Here is a 12,040-nt window from a genome sequence, read left to right as displayed (position 1 = left end):
CCACATCCATGGAAATGTCACACTGAGGAAGGCAAGAATCGAAGATCCAAAGGGTAACTTTTATAATTTAGTGCTCCTGGCCAGAACTTTGTGCAGTCGGAGCACATGACAAGAATTGGGTGCACCCAATTCACAGTCTGCATCATCTTCCGTTCATTAAATTAATTACATTTGCCCCATAATATGCAAGGTGCAATAATATAAGGTGTAGAATATAATGGTTCGATAGATTTTTCAGCATTTTGCTCAATTTACATTGCAAAAAAAAAAATAGGAAATTTCATAAAGGAATCAAATGGATTGGGTTGTGTGCAAGATATAATGCATTGGACATGATCTATGGGAAGCATTATTTTTTCTTGTCCTATGTTTTCTTAAGAGAAACAGAGGGGAACTGGTGACAGAGAAAGGAGTAGAGAGAAGTGCCAGGAGGAGAGAAAGAGAATGGTGTGAAATGAAGAAAATGAATGATGACAGAGATAGGGAGAGCGAGAGAGAGAACAATCAGAAGAGCAGAGCAAGAAACAATAGCAATGGGAGAGAGAGAAAAATCTTATTGATAAAGAGAGAGAACGTTTAAAGAATGGAGCAGGAAATAGTAAATATGAGGAGGGAGCAGCACCATTGAAACCTCAACACTATTTTCATAATTATTCTCTATCCTGTTTTTCTGGTGATTTCATTTAGCATTTGCATTTTATAATTCAACATTTTGGGCCCAAGTTTCCACATGATTTGCGCCTGATTTTTAGGAGCAACTGGTGGAGAACGGACTATCTTAGAAATCGCAATTCTCCACATTTTTTTTTTCTGCAGTTCTAGGCAGGTAGAACAGTTCCACTTTGGAACAGAATTTTTTCTTCAAAAGGGGGCGTGTCCGGCCACTGGCGCCTGATTTCAAAGTTTCCACAGTGAAAACGTACTCCAAACTAACTTAGAATGGAGCAAGTGAAGATTTTTGTAGAACTGAAAAAACCTGTTCTACACATTAAAAAATCAGGCGCAGGTTACAAATTAGGCGTCCAGAACGAGGTGGGGGGGGGAGGGGGGGAGGGGGGGGGAAAGGAAGTCATTAAATTCTACAATCAATCCTTATTTATACTTATACAAATATTATACAAATAAATCCAACCAGAATAAAAATTTATAAGCAAAGAAAAGATTAAATAAACCATCTTCCTACCTGTGTGAAAGTGCTTCAGCCACGGAGAATGCTGCAGCAAGCCTCACAAAACGAGGCAGCCATTCCCGAACGCGGGGGGGCGGGGGGGGAAGGAAAAGGAAGCCGTTCTAGACGGCTGGCCGGCGAGCGGGAGGGAGGGAGGGGACCAACCGACCGACCGAACGCGGGGGGTGGGGGGGGGGGGGGGCGGTGGGGGAGGAAGCCGTTCCAGACGGCGGGAGGGAGGGAGGGAACCGACCGGCGACCGAACGCGGGGGGGGGGGGGGGGGGGGAGGAAGCCGTTCCAGACGGCGGGGAGGGACCGAACGCAGGATGGGGGGTGGGCAGAGCCATGCCATTCCGGGCGGGCGAGCAGGGGGAGGGGGGGGCAGTGCGGGCCCGACCGACCGACCGAACGCAGCGGGGGGGGGGGGGGGGGGGGAGGAAGCCGTTCCAGACGGCGGGAGGGAGGGAGGGAAGGAGACAGAAGGCTGCAGTAAGCCTCAGAAATTGAGGAGCCATTTCCCGACGGCAAAAGGGGGAGGTCGTCGGGAAACGGCTGCCTCAACTTTCTGAGGCTTCCTGCAGCCTTCTCAGTGCTGATGTGCTGATGGCAATGTGCTTTTATGAAAAAATGTTCAAAAACTAAACAGCTGCAAAGAACTACAAAAATGGCCGCGTGCCAATGTTTCCTTCACACTGCGCGTGTGCGAACGCTCCAACGCGCACGCGCAGCATTGGCGGCAGGAAAAAAACTAATTTAAATAGTACCCGCTCCCTCCCACTTACAAAATCGGCGCGAGTGTAGGCTCCGCCCCCCTGGGCGCCACGCCAAACAGACAAGGAGCTGCAGAACGCTCCAGAATCGCGCGTTTTTTTTCCGGCGCCGTTTTAGGCGCGAAAAACGGGCGCCCAGCTCGGAGGGGCGCCCGTTTTTTATCGTGTGGAAACTTGGGCCCATAATGTCATACTTTCATATAGGTTTTTATGACCTGCATAGGCAGGCTGCAACTTATGATGAACAGTGTAAAAGTTGCAGGTGTGACAAAGGTGCTGTTTTTTTTTTAAATGGTATTTAATTTCTAAAAATACACCACTATTTTCCCTTTGCAGAGGCATTAAAATATTTGTTGCATTAAAGGATCCACTTTCTAATATACATCTTGTATTGTCTTACTTGCAAGTCTTTTTTTGTATGGAATGTACAATTAGATTTCATGTGGAATCATTATTCGAAGTATACAACACTTTCCTAACATCTCAGTGCAGTACCAAACAAATCTTAGGAAGGATAAAGTGGCAGAGAGAGTAAATAGAATTACATAAGAACATAAGGGGCAATGCAGAGATAGGGGGCATAGTTTAAGAATAAGGGGTCGCCCATTTAGAACTGAGATGAAGAGAAGTATTTTCTCTCAGAGGGTCGTAAATCTGTGGAATTCTTTGCCCCAGAGAGCTGTGGAGACTGGGTCACTGAATATATTTAAGGTGGAGATAGACAGATTTTTGAATGATAAGGGAGTGAAGGTGTCATGTATTCAACTGTCATTGTAACCCATGTATAAACTGACCTAAATTGTACACCGTGAAAACATTGACCACTATGTGGTGAACTTGTGGGAGACACTCCTAACCTGGACTTTCAGGTATAAAAGGGGAAGCTCCACCCACCTTCATTACTTCAGTGCTGGCTAATAAAGGTTACTGGTCACAGAGTGACTTTCTCTCAAGTATGGGCCTCATGTGCATTTATACTGTATAGTAAGGACATATTGGAAGGGTTATGGGGAGTGGGCAGGGAAGTGAAGCTGAGCCCACGATCAGATCAGCCATGATCTTATTAAATGGTGGAGCAGGCTCGAGGGGCCTTATAAGAAATAGGAGCTGGAGTGGGACATTTGGGCCTTCGAGCCTGCTCCACCGTTCAACAAAATCATGGCTGATCTTCGAGTTCAACTCTATCTTCCCGCACAATTCCCATATTCCTTAATTTGCTTAGTTCCCAAAAATTTATCGGCAGATTTATCAACCTCTGTTTTGAATATACTCAATGACTGAGCATTTACAGCTCTCTGAGGTAGAGAATTCCAAAGATTCACAGCCCTTTGAATGAAGAAATGTTTCCTCATCTCAGTCCTAAATTGCCTACACCTTATTATGTGACTGTGAACCCGTGTTCTGGATTCCCCAGTCAGGGGAAACATTTTCCCAGCATTAACCCTGTCAATCCCCTTAAAATTTTTATATGTTTCAATTAGATCACCTCTCATTCTTCTAAACTCCAGGGAATATGGGCCTAATCTACTCAATCTCTCCTCATAGGGCAATCCCCTCATCCCAGGAACCTTTGTTGCACTCCCTCCAAGGCAAGTATGTCTTCCCTTAGGTAAAGAGACCAGAACTGTACACAGAACTCCAGGTGTGGCCTCACCCTGTATCATTGTAATAAGACTTCTTTTCTCTTAAATAGAAATGACAGCACAAAAACAGGCCATGTGGCCCAACTGATCTATGCCAGTGTTTATGCTCCACACGAGCCTCCTCCCACTCTACTTCATCTAACCCTATCAACATAACCAGCATAAGTATTTTTGTAAATTTACCTCTCATTTGTAGAGCAGGCTTTACACCAATCTGAGTTTACATAAATTAGTTTCATGGCAGAACAGATCTGTGCATCATAGGCATTGCAGTACATTGGTACCAGTCTCACAGGAGCAGGCTAGAGAATATCACAGGATCATCAGATTAAGTTACACTGCTCATACTTTGGTAAAACCACATAACAGACATTACCACGCAGAAGAAAGCCATCAGCAAGTCACACCCATATTAGTTCGAGCTCCTTAACTGGTTAATTGATGTTTTTCAGACTGGAGAGATATAAACAACGGTGTCTCTCAAGGAAACTTTGCTCTGAACACATAGAAATGATCTAAACTTGGGTGTAAGTGGTAGACAATCAACATTTGTAGACAATACACAAATAGCGAGTGTACGAAACGTGAACAAAGTTGTATACTGCTTCAGAAGGACACAAGAGAGTAGATTGGGCAGGCAGATGCAGGTAACATTTAATGTCGTGATAGGTGAGGTGATATATTTTGGGAAACAGAGTAAGGAGAACAAACAACCAATAAATGGTACAGCTTTAAATGGAATGAAGAATTCACAAATCTTTAAAAGTGGGAAAACAAATTAATAAAGCTGCAACAATAAAGTAAATGGGATCCAAAAGGCAGGCATCGAGGACAAAAGCAGAGGTACAGATAGACCTTTACAAACCATATGTTAGATTGCAGTTCGAATGTTGAATCTGGTTTTCGGTGCCTTGCTTTCGGAAATAAATAAAGATCATGGAGAGAACGGTGAAGAGATTCATGGAAATGATATCAGGATTAAAAGGTGAGCCAGATTGTGAGATGCCATTTTCAAGAAGCGAATGGCAGAACGACAAAACTCGGACAACAACTTTTGGATATTTGAGTTCAACTGCGTATCTGCCCCTCGACTGAAGTTGTTGGACCATTTGCGCATAAATAACGGGGAGCGGCCTTGGCCACACGGTTATTTTGACAATCAAATCTAGGCCAATGTTTTTTATATGCAGAGTTGTTAGTACATGGAATACCAGCAAAATAGAGTGGAAAAAGAATCCATAATAACTCATAAAAAGGAAATGAATAAATAATCGAAAAACAAAAAGTCATATGGTATGGGGAAAGGGCAGGGAATGGGACTAAGTGGATATACCTTTCAGAGAGCTGACACAGGTGCAATGTACCGAATTACCTCCTTCAGTGCTGTAAAATTCCACAGTTCACAAACATCTCATTCACAAAATCATTCAAGCTCATCGATATTTTCCATCGGAGTGATTACTTGCAACAGTTTTTTGTGTGTCCTTCTGCACATGCGCATCCTGGATGACGCCGCCTTTTTGCGCATGTGTGACCGAATCGAGCACGCATGCGCAGTGCAATGTACTAGGAAGCCAGAAGTGTGGCTGAACCACAAATTGCATGGAGCTTATAGCCGCTGAAGCTTCAGGACTTTTGCCGAAAATATCACTGATTGTCTGCAGGAATATTTCTGTGGCCTTCTGAGAGAGAATAAAATTCGGAGGTAGTAGGAGAGTGAGAGATTGTGGGGTGAGTGAGACTGGGGAGAGAGTGACACTGGGGAGAGAGTGAGACTGGGGAGAGAGTGAGGCTGGGGAAAGAGTGAGGCTGGGGAGAGAGTGAGGCTGGGGATAGAGTGAGGCTGGGGAGAGAGTGAGACAGGGGAGAGAGAGAGACTTGGAGGGGGGGGGGGGAATATACTGCAGGGAGAGAGAGACTGGAGGGAGAGAGAGACTGCGAGGAGAGAGAGACTGGGGGGAGAGAGAGACTGGGGGGGGGGAGTGACTGGGGGGGGAGAGAGAGACTGGGGGGGGGAAGAGAGAGACTGGGGAGAGAGAAGAGAGAGACTGGGGAGAGAGAGAGACTGGGTGAGAGAGAGACTGGGTGAGAGAGAGACTGGGGGAGAGAGAGTCTGGGGAGAGAGAGACTGGGGGAGAGAGAGACTGGGGGAGAGAGAGACTGGGGAGAGAGAGAGACACTGCGGAGAGAGAGAGGCTGGGGAGAGGGAAAGACTGGGGGGAGATAGAGGGTGGGGGTGGAGAAAGAGAGTGGGGGGGAGAAAGAGAGTGAGGGGAGAGAGAGAGTGAGGGGAGAGACAGAGTGAGGGGAGAGTGCGAGTGAGGGGAGAGGGCGAGTGAGGGGAAAGGGCGAGACTGGGGGGAGAGAGAGAGAGAGATTGGGGTGAGAGTGAGACTGGGGGAGAGAGAGAGACTGGGGGAGAGAGAGAGACTGGGGGAGAGAGAGAGTGGGAATGAGAGAGTGGGGGGAGAAAGAGAGTGACGGGAGAGAGAGAGTGAGGGGAGAGAGAGAGTGAGGGGAGAGACAGAGTGAGGGGAGAGACAGAGTGAGGGGAGAGACAGAGTGAGGGGAGAGACAGAGTGAGGGGAGAGGGCGAGTGAGGGGAGAGAGGGAGACTGGGGGGAGAGAGAGTGAGACTGGGGGAGAGAGAGAGACTGGGGGAGAGAGAGAGAGACTGGGGGAGAGAGAGAGACTGGGGGAGAGAGAGAGACTGGGGGAGAGAGAGAAAGAATGGGGGAGAGAGAGAAACTGGGGGGAGAGAGAGAGACTGGAGGGGAGAGAGAGAGAGACTGGGGAGAGAGAGAGACTGGGGGAGAGAGAGAGAGAGAGACTGGAGGGAGAGAGAGACTGGGGGGAGAGAGAGACTGGGGGGAGAGAGAGACTGGGGGGAGAGAGAGACTGGGGGAAGGGAGAGACTGGGGGGAGAGAGAGACTGGGGGGAGAGAGAGAGACTGGGGGGAGAGAGAGAGACGGGGGGAGAGAGAGACTGGGGGAGAGGAGAGACTGGGGGAGAGAGAGAGACTGGGGGAGAGAGAGAGACTGGGGGAGAGAGAGAGAGACTGGGGGAGAGAGAGAGACTGGGGGAGAGAGAGAGACTGGGGGAGAGAGAGAAAGAATGGGGGAGAGAGAGAAACTGGGGGGAGAGAGAGAGACTGGAGGGGAGAGAGAGAGAGAGACTGGGGAGAGAGAGAGACTGGGGGAGAGAGAGAGAGAGAGACTGGAGGGAGAGAGAGACTGGGGGGAGAGAGAGACTGGGGGGAGAGAGAGACTGGGGGAAGGGAGAGACTGGGGGGAGAGAGAGACTGGGGGGAGAGAGAGAGACTGGGGGGAGAGAGAGAGACGGGGGAGAGAGAGACTGGGGGAGAGGAGAGACTGGGGGAGAGAGAGAGACTGGGGGAGAGAGAGAGAGTGGGAATGAGAGAGAGTGGGGGAGAGAGAGACTGGGGTAGAGAGAGAGACTGGGGGAAGAGAGAGACTGGGGGAAGAGAGAGACTGGGGGGAGAGAGAGACTGGGGGAGAAAGAGACTGGGGGGAGAAAGAGACTGGCGTGAGGAGAGAGAGACTGGGGGGTGAGAGAGAGACTTGGGGAGAGAGAGACTGGGGGGAGAGAGAGACTGGGGAGAGAGAGAGACACTGCGGGGAGAGAGAGGCTGGGGAGAGGGGAAGACTGGGGGGAGATAGAGGGTGGGGGTGGAGAAAGAGAGTGGGGGGGAGAAAGAGAGTGAGGGGAGAGAGAGAGTGAGGGGAGAGAGAGAGTGAGGGGAGAGACAGAGTGAGGGGAGAGGGCGAGTGAGGGGAGAGAGAGAGGCTGGGGGGAGAGAGAGAGAGATTGGGGTGAGTGAGACTGGGGGAGAGAGAGAGACTGGGGGAGAGAGAGAGACTGGGGGAGAGAGAGAGTGGGGGGGAGAGAGAGAGAGTGAGGGGAGAGGGCAAGTGAGGGGAGAGGGCGAGTGAGGGGAGAGGGCGAGTGAGGGGAGAGAGTGAGACTGGGGGGAGAGAGAGTGAGACTGGGGGAGAGAGAGAGACTGGGGGAGAGAGAGAGACTGGGGAGAGAGAGAGACTGGGGAGAGAGAGAGACTGGGGGAGAGAGAGAGACTGGGGGAGAGAGAGAAAGAATGGGGGAGAGAGAGAAACTGGGGGGAGAGAGAGACTGGGGGAGAGAGAGAGACTGGGGGAGAGAGAGAGACTGGGGGAGAGAGAGAGACTGGGGGAGAGAGAGAGACTGGGGAGAGAGAGAAACTGGGGCGAGAGAGAGACTGGAGGGGAGAGAGAGAGAGACTGGGGAGAGAGAGAGAGACTGGGGGAGAGAGAAAGAGAGAGACTGGAGGGAGAGAGAGACTGGGGGAGAGAGAGACTGGGGGGAGAGAGAGACTGGGGAAGGGAGAGACTGGGGGGAGAGAGAGACTGGGGGGAGAGAGAGAGACTGGGGGGAGAGAGAGAGACTCGGGGGGAGAGAGAGACTGGGGGGAGAAAGAGAGACTGGGGGAGAGAGAGAGACTGGGGGAGAGAGAGAGACTGGGGGAGAGAGAGAGTGGGAATGAGAGAGAGTGGGGGAGAGAGAGACTGGGGTAGAGAGAGAGACTGGGGTAGAGAGAGAGACTGGGGAGAGAGAGAGACTGGAGAGAGAGAGACTGGGGGAGAGAGAGAGAGACTGGGGGGAGAGAGAGAGACTGGGGGGAGAGAGAGACTGGAGGGAGAAAGAGACTGGAGGGAGAGAGAGGGTGGGGGGGGGAGAGAGACTGGAGGGGAGAGAGAGAGACTGGGAGAAAGAGAGACTGGGGGGAGAGAGAGACTGGGGGAAGAGAGAGACTGGGGGAAGAGAGAGACTGGGGTGGAGAGAGAGACTGGGGTAGAGAGAGAGACTGAGGAGAGAGAGAGACTGGGGGAGACAGAGAGACCTGGGGAGAGAGAGAAACTGGGGGTAGAGAGGAGAGAGACTGGGGGGAGAGAGAGACTGGAGGGAGAGAGAGACTGGAGAGAGAGAGAGGTTGGGGGGGGGGGAGAGAGACTGGAGGGGAGAGAGAGAGACTGGGGATAAAGAGAGACTGGGGGGAGAGAGACTGGAGGGGAGAGAGAGAGACTGGGGAGAGAGAGAGTCTTGTGAGAGAGACTGGGGAGAGAGAGAGACTGGGGAGAGTGCGAGACTGGGAGAGAGAGAGAGAGAGAGAGAGACTGGGGAGCGAGAGAGAGAGAGACTGGGGAGAGAGAGAGAGGGGACTGGGGGGAGAGAGAGAGACCGGGGAGAGAGAGAGTCTGGCGGGGGAGAGAGAGGCTAAGTCAGGGTGGCGACTGAGGGTGATGGAGATAGAGAGACTGGGGAGTGAGAGAGACTGGGGAGTGAGAGAGAGAGAGACTGGGGAGTGAGGGAGAGGCTGGGGCGTGAGGGAGAGACTGGGGAGTGAGGGAGAGACTGGGGAGTGAGGGAGAGACTGGGGGGAGAGAGAGACTGGGGGCAGAGAGATACTGGGGGGAGAGAGATACTGGGGGAGAGAGAGACTGGGGGAAGAGAGAGACTGGGGGGGAAAGAGAGACTGGGGGGAGAAAGAGACTGGGGTGAGGAGAGAGAGACTGGGGGATGAGAGAAATACTTGGGGAGAGAGAGACTGGGGAGAGAGAGAGACACTGCGGGGAGAGAGAGGCTGGGGAGAGGGGAAGACTGGGGGGAGATAGAGGGTGGGGGGGAGAAAGAGAGTGAGGGGGAGAGAGAGAGTGAGGGGAGAGACAGAGTGAGGGGAGAGGGCGAGTGAGGGGAGAGGGCGAGTGAGGGGAGAGAGAGAGACTGGGGGGAGAGAGAGAGAGATTGGGGTGAGAGTGAGACTGGGGGAGAGAGAGAGACTGGGGGAGAGAGAGAGACTGGGGGAGAGAGTGAGACTGGGGGAGAGAGAGAGACTGGGGGAAGAGAGAGAGTGGGGGGGAGAGAGAGAGAGTGAGGGGAGAGACAGAGTGAGGGGAGAGGGCGAGTGAGGGGAGAGGGCGAGTGAGGGGAGAGGGCGAGTGAGGGGAGAGAGGGAGACTGGGGGGAGAGAGAGTGAGACTGGGGGAGAGAGAGAGACTGGGGGAGAGAGAGAGTCTGGGGGAGAGAGAGAAAGAATGGGGGAGAGAGAGAAACTGGGGGGAGAGAGAAAGACTGGGGGGAGAGAGAAAGACTGGGGGGAGAGAGAGGCTGGCGGGGAGAGAGAGACTGGAGGGGAGAGAGAGAGACTGGGGAGAGAGAGAGACTGGGGGAGAGAGAGAGAGAGACTGGAGGGTGAGAGAGACTGGGGGGAGAGAGAGACTGGGGAGAGAGAGAGACTGGGGGAAGGGAGAGACTGGGGGGAGAGAGAGACTAGGGGGGGAGAGAGAGACTAGGGGGAGAGAGAGAGACTGGGGTGAGAGAGAGAGACTCGGGGGGAGAGAGAGACTGGGGGAGAGAGATAGACTGGGGGAGTGAGAGAGACGAGGGGAGAGAGAGAGTGGGAATGAGAGAGAGTGGGGGAGAGAGAGACTGGGGGAGAGAGAGAGACTGGGGTAGAAAGCGAGACTGGGGAGAGAGAGAGACTGGGGGAGAGAGAGAGACTGGGAGAGAGAGAGAAACTGGGGGTAGAGAGAGAGAAACTGGGGGTAGAGAGAGAGACTGGGGGGAAAGAGAGACTGGAGGGAGAGAGAGACTGGAGGGAGAGAGAGGGTGGGGGGGGGGGAGAGAGACTGGAGGGGAGAGAGAGAGACTGGGGAGAAAGAGAGACTGGGGGGAGAGAGAGACTGGGGGAAGAGAGAGACTGGGGGGGGAGAGAGAGACTGGGGGGGAGAGAGAGACTGGGGGGAGAGAGAGACTGGGGGGGAGAGAGAGACTGGGGGAAGGGAGTGACTGGGGGGAGAGAGAGACTGGGGAGTGAGAGAGAGACTGGGGGGAGAAAGAGAGACTCGGGGGGAGAGAGAGACTGGGGGAGAGAGAGACTGGGGGAGAGAGAGAGACTGGGGGAGAGAGAGAGACTGGGGGAGAGAGAGAGTGGGAATGAGAGAGAGTGGGGGAGAGAGAGACTGGGGTAGAGAGAGAGACTGGGGAGAGAGAGAGACTGGGGAGAGAGAGAGAGACTGGGGGAGAGAGGGAAACTGGGGGTAGAGAGAGAGACTGGGGGGAGAGAGAGACTGGAGGGAGAGAGAGACTGGAGGGAGAGAGAGGGTTGGTGGGGGAGAGAGACTGGAGGGGAGAGAGAGAGACTGGGGAGAAAGAGAGACTGGGGGGAGAGAGAGACTGGGGGAAGAGAGAGACTGGGGGGAGAGAGAGACTGGGGGGAGACAGAGACTGGGGGAAGGGAGAGACTGGGGGGAGAGAGAGACTGGGGGGAGAGAGAGAGACTGGGGGGAGAGAGAGAGACTGGGGGGAGAGAGAGAGATTCGGGGGGATAGAGAGACTGGGGGAGAGAGAGAGACTGGGGGAGAGAGAGAGACTGGGGGAGAGAGAGAGTGGGAATGAGAGAGAGTGGGGGAGAGAGAGACTGGGGTAGAGAGAGAGACTGGGGGAAGAGAGAGACTGGGGGAAGAGAGAGACTGGGGGAAGAGAGAGACTGGGGGGGAGAGAGAGACTGGGGGGAGAAAGAGACTGGGGGGAGAAAGAGACTGGCGTGAGGAGAGAGAGACTGGGGGGTGAGAGAGAGACTTGGGGAGAGAGAGACTGGGGGGAGAGAGAGACTGGGGAGAGAGAGAGACACTGCGGGGAGAGAGAGGCTGGGGAGAGGGGAAGACTGGGGGGAGATAGAGGGTGGGGGTGGAGAAAGAGAGTGGGGGGGAGAAAGAGAGTGAGTGGAGAGAGAGAGTGAGGGGAGAGACAGAGTGAGGGGAGAGGGCGAGTGAGGGGAGAGGGCGAGTGAGGGGAGAGAGAGAGGCTGGGGGGAGAGAGAGAGAGATTGGGGTGAGAGTGAGACTGGGGGAGAGAGAGAGACTGGGGGAGAGAGAGAGACTGGGGGAGAGAGAGAGTGGGGGGGAGAGAGAGAGAGTGAGGGGGAGAGGGCAAGTGAGGGGAGAGGGCGAGTGAGGGGAGAGGGCGAGTGAGGGGAGAGGACGAGTGAGGGGAGAGGGCGAGTGAGGGGAGAGGGCGAGTGAGGGGAGAGAGGGAGACTGGGGGGAGAGAGAGTGAGACTGGGGGAGAGAGAGAGACTGGGGGAGAGAGAGAGACTGGGGGAGAGAGAGAAAGAATGGGGGAGAGAGAGAAACTGGGGGGAGAGAGAAAGACTGGGGGGAGAGAGAAAGACTGGGGGGAGAGAGAGGCTGGGGGGGGGAGAGAGAGACTGGAGGGGAGAGAGAGAGACTGGGAGAGAGAGAGACTGGGGGAGAGAGAGAGAGAGACTGGAGGGTGAGAGAGACTGGGGGGAGAGAGAGACTGGGGAGAGAGAGAGACTGGGGGAAGGGAGAGACTGGGGGGAGAGAGAGACTAGGGGGGAGAGAGAGACCTAGGGGGAGAGAGAGAGACTGGGGGGAGAGA

The sequence above is a fragment of the Pristiophorus japonicus genome, chromosome 11 (genome assembly GCF_044704955.1).
Source record: "Pristiophorus japonicus isolate sPriJap1 chromosome 11, sPriJap1.hap1, whole genome shotgun sequence".
NCBI classification, from domain to species: Eukaryota; Metazoa; Chordata; class Chondrichthyes; family Pristiophoridae; genus Pristiophorus; species Pristiophorus japonicus.
The sequence above is the reverse complement of the archived record's forward strand: the minus strand, read 5'-3'. Positions refer to the sequence as shown.